Source organism: Trachemys scripta, chromosome 5, assembly GCF_013100865.1.
Source record: "Trachemys scripta elegans isolate TJP31775 chromosome 5, CAS_Tse_1.0, whole genome shotgun sequence".
Lineage (NCBI taxonomy): Eukaryota > Metazoa > Chordata > Testudines > Emydidae > Trachemys > Trachemys scripta.
In genome coordinates this window covers 29,598,230-29,609,248 of record NC_048302.1, presented here as the reverse complement: position 1 = coordinate 29,609,248, position 11,019 = coordinate 29,598,230, and positions in this window count along the sequence as shown.

The window sequence follows — 11,019 nt, the reverse complement described above, 5'->3', positions numbered from 1 at the left end:
GTGTTTTCACAATGCCTAGCACACGTAGTCCTAGTCTGCTCCTGGGACTATTAGGCCTCGGCTACACTGGTGCTGTACAGTGCTGCAACTTGCTGTGCTCAGGGGTGTGAAAACGCCCCCCCACGAGCGCAGTGAGTACAGCGCTGTAAAGCGCCAGTGTAATCAGAGCCTGCAGTGCTGCTCGCAGCGCTGCAAGCTATTCTCCTCGGAGAGGTGGAGTACTTACAGCGCTGCGAGACAGTAGTGGTGGCGCGACTACACTCGCGCTTCACAGCGCTGCGGTGGCAGTGCTGGGAGTCCTGAGTGTAGCCAAGACCTCAGGCACTATGATACAAATAGCTTTCCACATCCTGAAGTTCTTGCTGCCTCTGTTGGCTATCTCAATTCTGCAGCACTATCCTGTACCACCTGTTGGTGTTAGCTGGGCAAGCCCAGAAGCAGCACTCCACCGAGTAAAACCACTCTAGGAAAATGTCATGCAGAAGTAACTGCTTGATTTCCTCCTCCTCCTCTTTCAGGAACCTCACAGCAGTTCTGTTGGTGGATGTCTCAATTCATCCAAAGCCATCTGGCTGTGTGACTGCCAATACATTCTAGAGCACCCTGTTTGTATCAATGATTGTCAGAGTCATGCCACTGAGCAGTGTTTCCTCCAGGCTATCTGACAGCAGTTAGAAAATGGTACTACCTCACTAGAACCATATTAATTATGGAATAACAAAATCGCATGATTTCTTCCTGATAATTTGACCCCCAACCCCAAGAATTCCTGTAGGTTCTGTCAAGTATCCTACAATGAGCTGCAAGAAAAATCATGGTGGAACATTGTGTAACGGGGCAGATTACAATTGTACCATTGGATAGCTGCCAGATTGCTGTGAAGTAGTTTAATAAAAGCATAGAGTTACAAGGACACACAGTGATTCATCAGGGAAGTAGCATAAGCCAGCATATGCAAAATGGTATGGATTCACTTTCGGTGAAGTTATAATGAGAAAACATGTACAGAAAAACTTTCCTGTTAAACAAGCCTAAGACCAGAATTTGTCTAATCAGTTTTTAATTATTTAAATGTAAATAGAGTTTAAGGGCCATTTTGGTCCCTTCAGTGTCAATGGAATTTTTGCCACTAATTTCAGTGAAGCCAGGATATCAACATACAGTTCTGTAAGGGTGAAATTCACCCTTGTGCACAGGGTTAGCACAAAGCATATGCACTAAAAATACAGTTTAAGTGTACGACTACACTTCGATCTGGAGGTGTGATTCCCAGCTTCAGAAGACATACTCGGGCTATCTCTGATTGAGCTAGTGCAGGGGTTCTCAAACTGGGGGTCAGGATCTCTCAAGGGGTTGCGAAGTTATTACATGGGGGGGGGGGTCATGAGCTGTCAGCCTCCACCCCAAACCCCGCTTTGTATCCAGCATTTATAATGGTGTTAAATATATTTTAAAGTATTTTAATTTATAAAGGGGGTTGCTATGTGAAAGGGGTCACCTGTACAAAAGTTTGAGAGCTACTGAGCTAGTGCAAAATAGTGTGTAGCTGCCATGGTGTGAGCTGCAGGACAGGCTCCGCCCCGAGTAGGCCTAGGATCTCCAATGGGTACATCCTTGGGGTGGCTAACCTGTCCTGCAGCTTCCGCCACAGCAGCTATGCACTATTTTTTAATGCACTAGCTCAATGAGAGTTAGCATGGGTATGTCTCCCCAGGCTGGGAATCATACCTCCAGCTCGAAGTGTAGATGTATCCTTAGAGGTGCATAGGTTTGCATTAGCCCTCTGCACATGGCTTACTTGCACTTCGTGTAATCTTAGATGGGATTGTAGTCACAACAATCCCCGAAGGTGCTTCATTTGCTTTTCTCTCCATGGACCTACTTGTTTGAAACAGAGAAACAATACACTATGTGAAGAGCCACTCCCTCCACTTGCTGCTTGAAATTTCTTTGCCCTCAGTTCACACAGGTAAATGACTACACAGGCAGAAGGTGGAGAATCAGAACCTACAATGATGACGTCCCCAAGAACTACTTTCTTGTCTGCCAGCTACATAAGTAGAGAAAGTAAAGAGTTCAGATGTCTCTTTTAGCCCCTGGTCTATGTAAAAGTAGATATTGTTGCACATACGGTCTTTTTTCTATCAGCTATCACTCTGATGGCATGCAAAATGTTAGGTGTACTAGAACACCCGTGGGAGAGTAAAGTTGAGATGTAAATAGTGATAAGAACTACCACATGATTGCATCTCAGAGGACTTTGAGCACTGGAACCTATTCATTAAAAGTTGTTAATATATATACACTATATGTCCACAGCTAAACCATGAGATAAGAATATGATAGATTGGGGATTAAAGCGGCAAAAATGGGTGGAAGTAGGAGTCTGCTTCTTGATTTTTTCATGATGAACAATTCAAAGCTGAGTTACCTTGACACATACACTGAAAGAGCTCCCAAATGAACTGAGAAAGCTACTGAGAAAGTAATAAGAAACCAAACCCATGAAGTGTTTGGCATATGAGTGTCACCTTGCCTCCCACTGTTGATCTTGCCAGAGGGGAGCTTCCAGTAGAGAAAATAGGTCTTTAAAAGTAAGTGACCAGTGGCGGATTGATTGCTTTTTAGCCACTTTTATTGCAGATGTTTATGTGAGATTAATGAAGCTATTTTCCCTTGAAGGAGCCAGGGGGACTGTGGGATTTTTCAGAGCTGAGAACTCAAGTTAACAGGCTGTGCAACCAGGTAAGCTGCACTACCTATTTTTCATCCTTTGAGTAAAGACTCTGCCTGAGTATACACATACAGAAATGTTATGTATTGTATGTATGTAGAGGGGGACAAGGTATGCAAGAGAAAACACAGGGAGGGGGGCAAGGTGGATGGTTACGGGAGGACCATCAGGAAGCACTACAGAACTGCATCAGTGAGAGTGGACACAGACTGGAGGGGATGATGCAGCAGAATCTGTTGCAGCAATTTCTTTGCAATTTCTGAATGGTAATGACAGGATTGTCAAAGCCAAAAGGGCAAAACTCTAAAGCTGGTGACCACCAGGGCCAGCTCTAGGTTTTTTGCTGCCCCAGGCAAAAAAAATTTTGGCTGCACCCCCTCCCACTCCCGCCGCCCTCCCCGCACACACACTGCACCCTCCTGCCACCCCAGCCCTGGGTCACTGGTAACTCGCTCCCAGGGCGGGTCATTCAGCAGGAATTTTGGATGTGCACAGAACACAGACAGGATTGGTTCCCATATGGTTACAGAACTGCAGTAAAGTGGAACAATTTTCAGCTTGTGTGATTGAAGGCTATCTGGATGCATATTATAAGACTGTCCTACATAAATGAGGAAAAGTTGAGGTGCCTTTATTATTCTTTTGTTCCATTCTTTGTTTCTATGGGGAATTTGCCAATGCAATATCACTGTCTTCCTTTTAAACAAATAAAACTAAAACTTAAAAAAAAAATAATAGTAAAAAAAAAAAAGCAATGGCTATTGAAAATAGAAATTCCAGTTCTAATAACCACTGGGAAGCATTTCTTGCTCAATTTATTCTACTTTTTCTACAGCAAGTTACAGTGGATCAGTATATTTGATTTGGGAGAAATGAAGGAACAGCTGCCCAAATTGAGCTTGAGCACTCCTGAATTTTGAAGGTGTTCAAATCTGGAAGGCAGGTGCTGGATTCCCTTTCTGAATATTAGCTAAATCTGGAAAAGAAAAGTCAATTTCTGCTTCCATGGCTCAGAAGTGTAAATCCTCCTACGTGCCTGGTACTGTATCTAAAGCTGCCCAGTCTAGTAGAGCCTCCCCTCCCTTACTTTTCATTTTAAATTCTAGTGGGATCCACGTACCCCCCTTGCTAAGCTTCAGATAGAGAGGTGCACTGTCCATTTAGTCCACCCAATTCTTTCTTTGGTGGAGAGCCCAGGGCTGGGGTGGCAGGAGGTGCGGGTGCAGGAGCAGAGAAGAGCCCAGGGCTGGGGTGGCAGGAGGTGCGGGTGTGGGCCAGAGCTGGGGTGGCAGGGGGTGCGGGTGCAGGGGGGGAGAAGAGCCCAAGGCTGGGTGGCAGGAGATGCAGGTGGGGGGAGAGCCCAGGGCTGGGGCAGCAGGGGGTGCAGGTGGGGGCCAGAGGGTGTGGGCGGGGGAGAGTCAGGGCTGGGGCAACACAGGGGTGCGGGGGGAGCCCAGGGCTGGGTGGGGGGTGGCAAAAAACCTACAGCTGGCTCTGTCCCTACCATTCACAGCAAGCTGCAGCATGAGGTTTCAGTTCCACACTCCTTCCCCCTCCTTTTCCTGTTAATTGCGGCCGAGGGAATGCTGGGAAATGTAATTCTTTCCCTGCTCCAGGGCTGGCTCTATAGACAGGGAGCTAACCAAGGAATTACAGCTCCCAGGGCCCTCTTTTGGTTCTCAGCTCCCCTGCAGGATTCTTGTGCCCCTGCAAATTTGCCGCCCCATGCACCTACTTGCTTTGCTGGTGCCTAGAGCTGGCCCTGGTGACCACTTTCCATTCTTGCCAAGGCTTACCTTGGTATTCTCCACATTTGTTCTGGTCTGTGATCCAGCCCATTTAGGGCCTTGCCTGCCTGAAGAAAGAAAAATACAGGTTGGGGTATGTGGGCTTTCTGGTATTGGTGTGGCAAAAGGACCTGTGTTTCTAATTCCTTGTGGTAAAGCTTGTAGACCATTTCCCACTGCTGCATTGACCTGCCATGCAGTGCAAGTCTCAAACCCAGAGGTTACCAAGTGAGAGCAGTTGATACCACACAAACAGGGGCTACACCCTGACTCAGTGACAGGGCCGGCTCCAGGCACCAGCTGAGCAAGCTCGTGCTTGGGGCGGCAGATTGTTGGAGGCGGCATACTGCCCAATCCTAGGGTGGCACGGCTGCTTTTTTTTTGTTTTTTGTTCTTGTTCCGCTCCGGCCGCCCTGTAGGGGGCGGTGGTGCGGAGAACCAGAGCGCCTTGCAGGGCAGTCCTCTTCCTTCCCTCCCCGCCGACTGGAGCGGAGCCCTCGCGACAGGCGGGAGGAGTCGTGTAGCAGCGCCCCTGCTGTAGCCCTGGCCGCCCCCTTCTCTCTCTCTCCTGCCCGCTCCCCCCCGCCCCAAGCCGGTCCCCCTGCACCCGCGCTCCAGCTGCGCTGCAGGTTTTTTTTTTTTTTGCTTTGCCGTTCTGGCCCCCCCGGTTTTTTTTTTTTTTTTTTTGCTTTGGGCGGCCAAAAAGCCAGAGCTGGCCCTGCTCAGTGAGACCAGCAGACTGCTGCTTGGTCACTTCTTAGCATAAAGCTTCCACACCCCATGTCTGAGCAACTAGTTGCAAGGCCTCCTGCCAGCCAGAGTCTTCCTGCCTCCTCCTTTGGTTCCCACTCCTTGTTCCTGTTGCCTTGCCTTGCCCCTGCTCTCTTGCCTAACTCTAGTTATTGACTCTGGTTTGACCCTTGGTGTGACACTGGTTTGATTCTTGATGTGGCTTCTAACTCTAGCTGTAACCCCTGGTGTGACCCCTGAAGCTACTCTAGGATCTGACCATTAAGTCAGACTGGCCACGTACGGGCCCTGATGTTATCTCAGCTAATGACCAGGGACTGGGAGTGAAGAATGATGAAGACTATCTCTACCTATATTAAAGGCTACTGTTAATTATGGCTTGGGACACTGCCCAACTTGAGCAGGGACAAACTGGAAGGTATGGAATCCAGGGTTTCTGTGCTGTAATTTATAAAGGCAGAACGACGTGTCCAGTCTCTGCTTTCACCATTCTTAATAGCTTCCTTCTCTTTTTATTTTCTTAATTAAAACATGAATTCTCAAATTAAAAATAAAATGCTAATACCTCGTTGTTCCTGTTGGGAGAAATCATGACTCAAATTTGCATTTTGCTCACTTTGATCTCTATACTTTTTTTTCTTTTTAATGAGGAGGAAAGGTAAATTTACTAAGCAAGGGCTAATCTGGCTTTTTCTTTGTTAGGGGGTCATAGCAGCACTCTTTTCCCAAGAAAATATTCTGACTTGATTGATCAAGTAGCTGGGACTGTGACATCAAAGCTAACCAGGGGAAGCAAGAAAATGAGTCGGGTAAAGGTAAAGATACAGGGAGACGAATCCTGATTTAAAAAATAAATAAAATAAAGGTGTAAAATTTCACCAAAGGCATAGGAAGTTTGTATTAAAATGATGTGAGGTTTTGATATCTGAAAACTTCACAAATCAAGAGAAGAAAATGGGACCTCTAGGCCCTGCTGTAATATAAATAAATGAAATCGTATCTATTATTTATTTAAATTAAACAAAAGTTGAATTATTGCAGGTATGAACTATTAGAATTAGAGCCCCTAAAATAACATCATAAAATAAATTCAACTCTACTTATTGTAGACGTTGTCCCCTTTAATTAATGACAGAATTTCTTATTACTACAAGGTAGTATCACAAATCAATTGGTGACATTTAAACCCTAGTTTGAATGGGACAAAGTGATGCTCAGATCTTGTGCCGGCCCTTTCCACACAGGGATGAGTTTCACTCAGCAAGTGCAAGAATGGCTGAATCTGGTCTGTAATGGTTAGTGGTCCTGCCAGCCTTGTAGATGGAAGTAGCATTACAGTGAATGTTGATGACTGTGTGATTGCAAGTTGAGAGCAAAAGCACTGAACTAGCACGTAACATATTAATGAAATGCTTTTATTAGTTGAAAAGATAAAAACAATTATTTTCTCCAGAAAGAAGGTAAAATGGGACAGTGGTGTTTGGGATTTTTTAGTGATAAAATGTTTCAAAATATTTTTTCCGTATTTAAATTGCTTGCCATGATAACTGATAAAAAATGTTCATGGGCAAAATGTATTGATAGTATTGTTGTAAAATACAAAAGAAAAACATGACTGCAGTATATAAAGTCAAAGCAAGGATGTCCTTCAGATTTAGGTGATTATAAAGCTGTAGAAATTTTGCTTTGCTCCAGTGACTTTCTGGTAGAGTGAAATTCACCCTGTCTGTGCTGAGGACAAGCATAAAGCCTTCTGAACCATGTAAGTCCCCTGTAAGCCTTGTGGGCTGGATTCTGCTCCCTTTGAGATAAATGGCAACACCTTCAGTAATTTCAGTAGGAGCCAGCTTGAGCTCTGTAAATAGGACTTAAGTGCTGCACAGGCCTTGTGCTGGACCCCTGTACAGGGTGATTTTCACCTGAAGTAATCAGAGCAATGCAGGGGTGCTGGAACAATTTGTATAGTGGGGGTGCTGTAAGCAATTGAACCAAACTGTAAATTCTGTATATAATGGAAACCATTTCAAGTTGGGGGATGCTGCAGCCATAGGCACTGACTTCTGCTCTTCCCGGTGGGTGCTCGACCCCCCTTTGCTCCCAGCCTCGCCCTGGCCCCACCTCTTCCCCTGAGTGCACCATGTTCCTGCTCCTCCCGCTCCCTCCCAGCCGTTTGGCAGCAGCTGGGCAGGAAGCGCTGGGAGGTAGGCAGAGGAGAGTGGACGCGGCGTGCTTGGGGAGGGGATCTTGGCTGCCAGTGGGTGCAGAGCACCCACTAATTTTTCCCCATGCTCCAGCCCTGGACCATCCACGGAGTCGATGCCTATGGCTGCAGCACCCTCTGCACCCGTAGTTCCAGCATCTATGGAGCAATGCTTTTAAGATTTTGGGTATATCTGCACTTCAAGCTGGAGATGTAAATTCCAGCTTGCTGAGAGACATACCTATGCTAGCTCTAATCAAGCACCCTAGAAATAGTGTAGGTGCAGCAGTAGGAGGGGCTAGCTACCCCAAATATTGTACATACCTGTCTGTGACACTAGGTACATACTTGGGACAGCTAGCCCCTCCCACTGCTGAAGCTACACTCTATTTTTAGTACCCTCCCAGGTAATTCCGTGAGCTAAAAATTACACCTCCAGCTCCACGTGTAGACATCCCCTCCTAAGAAAAATTGTATGCATAAAAATTAGGTGAAAGTTATTTCAGAAGAAATTACTTTTTTTTAAGTACTTCAATACTTCCAACACATTTGCTTAATATATAATGCAGAACAGAAACTCCCTTTTGCATTAAGGATTCAAAATCTCATAGAACTGAGGGAAACTTCATGCTAATAATGAGGAGGTTCCTTACCTAAATATGACTTTAGGAATCTTGTGTATAACTTTAACAATACTAACATATATGGATAGGAAGTCTATTTGGAGCTTTATTATTATTTCTATAGCACCTAAAGTGTGCTAAAATAGCCTTGGTCTCTGCCTCCCCTGACAGTACAGGCAGGGTACTATGCACAACTTGGAACCCCTCTACATTTTGTTGAAAGCTTTCTGCTGACTGAACATTACAAGATAAGTCCCTAGATAACACCATGCTTACCTTACAAAGTGCACAAAAACCCACCCTTATTTATGGATTTTACAAGGCCCTTCCTCCAGCCCCAGGCATTGGTAACAATTCACAGCTTTGTATTTCACTACATAGCTAAATTAGGCAAGCAGAATGATATGTCCTGGGATCCTCCCTTAGCAGTCAACTTCACAAGTTTAGCAAAAAACTGACTGTGCTCAGTAGGTGACTTTCAAAGGCTCCCAAATTGGTCAAATATAATCCAGCTTCCTTTGAAACAAGAGAAAGAACTTCCCAGTGAGAGTTATTTCCATGACATGTTAGCATTCAACTTCAGCTGTAGACCTAATCAAAGAAAGTTTACAATACTTTTTTATAGGGGGAGAAGTCTATATTTTTTCACTTTCTTCAGATTTAAAAACTGTAGAAATGTTTTTTTTTCCTAAACTTTAAAAATAAACAAGCTCCAAGCAGAGGCTATGCAGTTTCAGTCCTAAAATGTAAAAATTTCAGAAAGTTATAGCTGAGGTGTGTCTGAAAAGAAGAGGTCTGCTGATATCAGTGAAGAAAGATGCCAACTCCTTGCAACTCATGTTGCTGGCCTGCTGTAGAATACAGGCATGCTGGGTTGGTGAAGTGCTGGGTATGATTTAGCAGCTTTTATGGAGATGGAGATGAATGTCCCTTGGCCTGCAATACAGCCTCCATGTCATTGTGAAGACTCTGTTGTAATATACTTAGTAAATGATCATGAAAAATCACAGAAAAATACAAATATTTTATTTCTGCCTAGCCCTTTTTGCCATGAAAAATTCCAAGAAGTTTTTGCATACTACCTACAGTAGATAGGGCACTACTAAAATACAGCCAGATGTAGGGTGGCAGCTAATTAGCATACTACCGCACAACAGTAGAAAATATTGGACAAGGCCATTGGGAAAATCCCTTATTCTTACAAAAAGTTCCATGGAACCTTTAGTGTCCATATAGAACAGACAGGCCTGTTGCTTTTAAGATGTGAACCACAACATCGAGCAGGAAACAAAGAGTCTGGGAAATCAGTGAATGTTTAGAACGAGTGACATGGCTTCTCCACTGAAAATAAATCATTGCCCATAATGTTTGAGATGGAGTAGTACAGTGTATGACAGCCAGTGTAATAAGTGGTTAACAGAGATCAGCTTTTGAGATCAGTATCAGATTAGGGATCAAAATCACTTTTGGGGATCAAAGGCCACATTTTAAAGGGATTTAGACACCTGGATAGGCATCAAAGTCCGCCATGTTGGTACCCTGACATTTTCAAAACTGCAGCGCTGATGTTGTCTGATGCCTCAGTTTTCACTGTTTTCAAAACAGCCTAAGCACTACTGGCATCCCACAGTGAAGGAGCTGTGCCCAGCCTTACCTTCAGCCAAAGCCCTGGAGGCCCCAAAGTGGGATTTTTAAAGTAGGTAGGAAAATGCCTATTTTGAAAGCAGATCCCAATCCTGTAGGTGTGCTGTAATATGTGTCCGTTGCCTGATATGTGTCAGTTGCTGCAGCAGGAGGGCTGGATGCAGGCCACCAATAGGTAGGAGAGTAGCACAGCACGCGCAAAAGACAGATGAGAGCACAGGGAAACTTTGGGTGAGTGTGAGAGAGGTACTGAGTGTGAGTGTGTGTTTTTCACCTGCAAGGGCATGGGCTTGCTAAGTGGCTGAGCTGGCTTAGGTGCTTAACTCCAGGAGAAGGTTCATGGCTGAAGATCCTGAATGGAGGGAGCTGCTTATTTCTGTATCGGCCAGGCATACCAGCTCAGTCACTTGAGCACTTATGTTCCTTTCATCTCCCTGTCCTCCTGGCTGGTTTACGCAGCTCCCCACTCAACTTGCTGGCTTCCAAAAAGTCCCTTCCTTAGGCACTTTAATATCCCTCTACAGGGAGTCTAGGCAGCATGGAGTCATCCAACTTGAAAATTTCACTAGGCAATTTCTGCCTCTAAAAATCTGAGCCCAAGAGTAATCGGCTACAATATTAAACAGGGACTCAAGAGACCTGGGTCCTATTCTAAGCTATGTTACTGACTGATGGTGTGACCTTGGGCAACCCTTATCTTCCTTATGCTGTGCCTCAGTTTTCCCATCTGTAAAATGGGGCAATGAGACTTTCCCTTCTTTATAAAATGCTTTTAAATTTATGGTAGAAAAGCACTACAGAAGTGCTACGTGTTTATTAATTCTTTTTATACAGGAATCAAAACCAGTAGAGATCCTCTTTAAGGATCAATAAAGATCATCATTAGGGGTGTCAAAATCTAAAGGAATCAACATTGTGCAGATCAGTTTATGGAGTAATATCAGTAGGGAATCAGTCATAGGACCAGTTCAACTCTGAGGACAGATGGATCTAATTTAAGGATCAGTGTGGATCTGTTTAAACATAAGCCATAAAGATCTGAGTTAGGGATCAGCAGTTGTAGAGCTCCTGTACAAATAAAAGAAGAACAGGAGTACTTGTGGCACCTTAGAGACTAACAAATTTATTAGAGCATAAGCTTTCGTGGACTACAGCCCACTTCTTCGGATGCATAGAATGGAACATATATTGAGGAGATATATATACACACATACAGAGAGCATAAACAGGTGGGAGTTGTCTTACCAACTCTGAGAGGCCAATTAATTAAGAGAAAAAAAA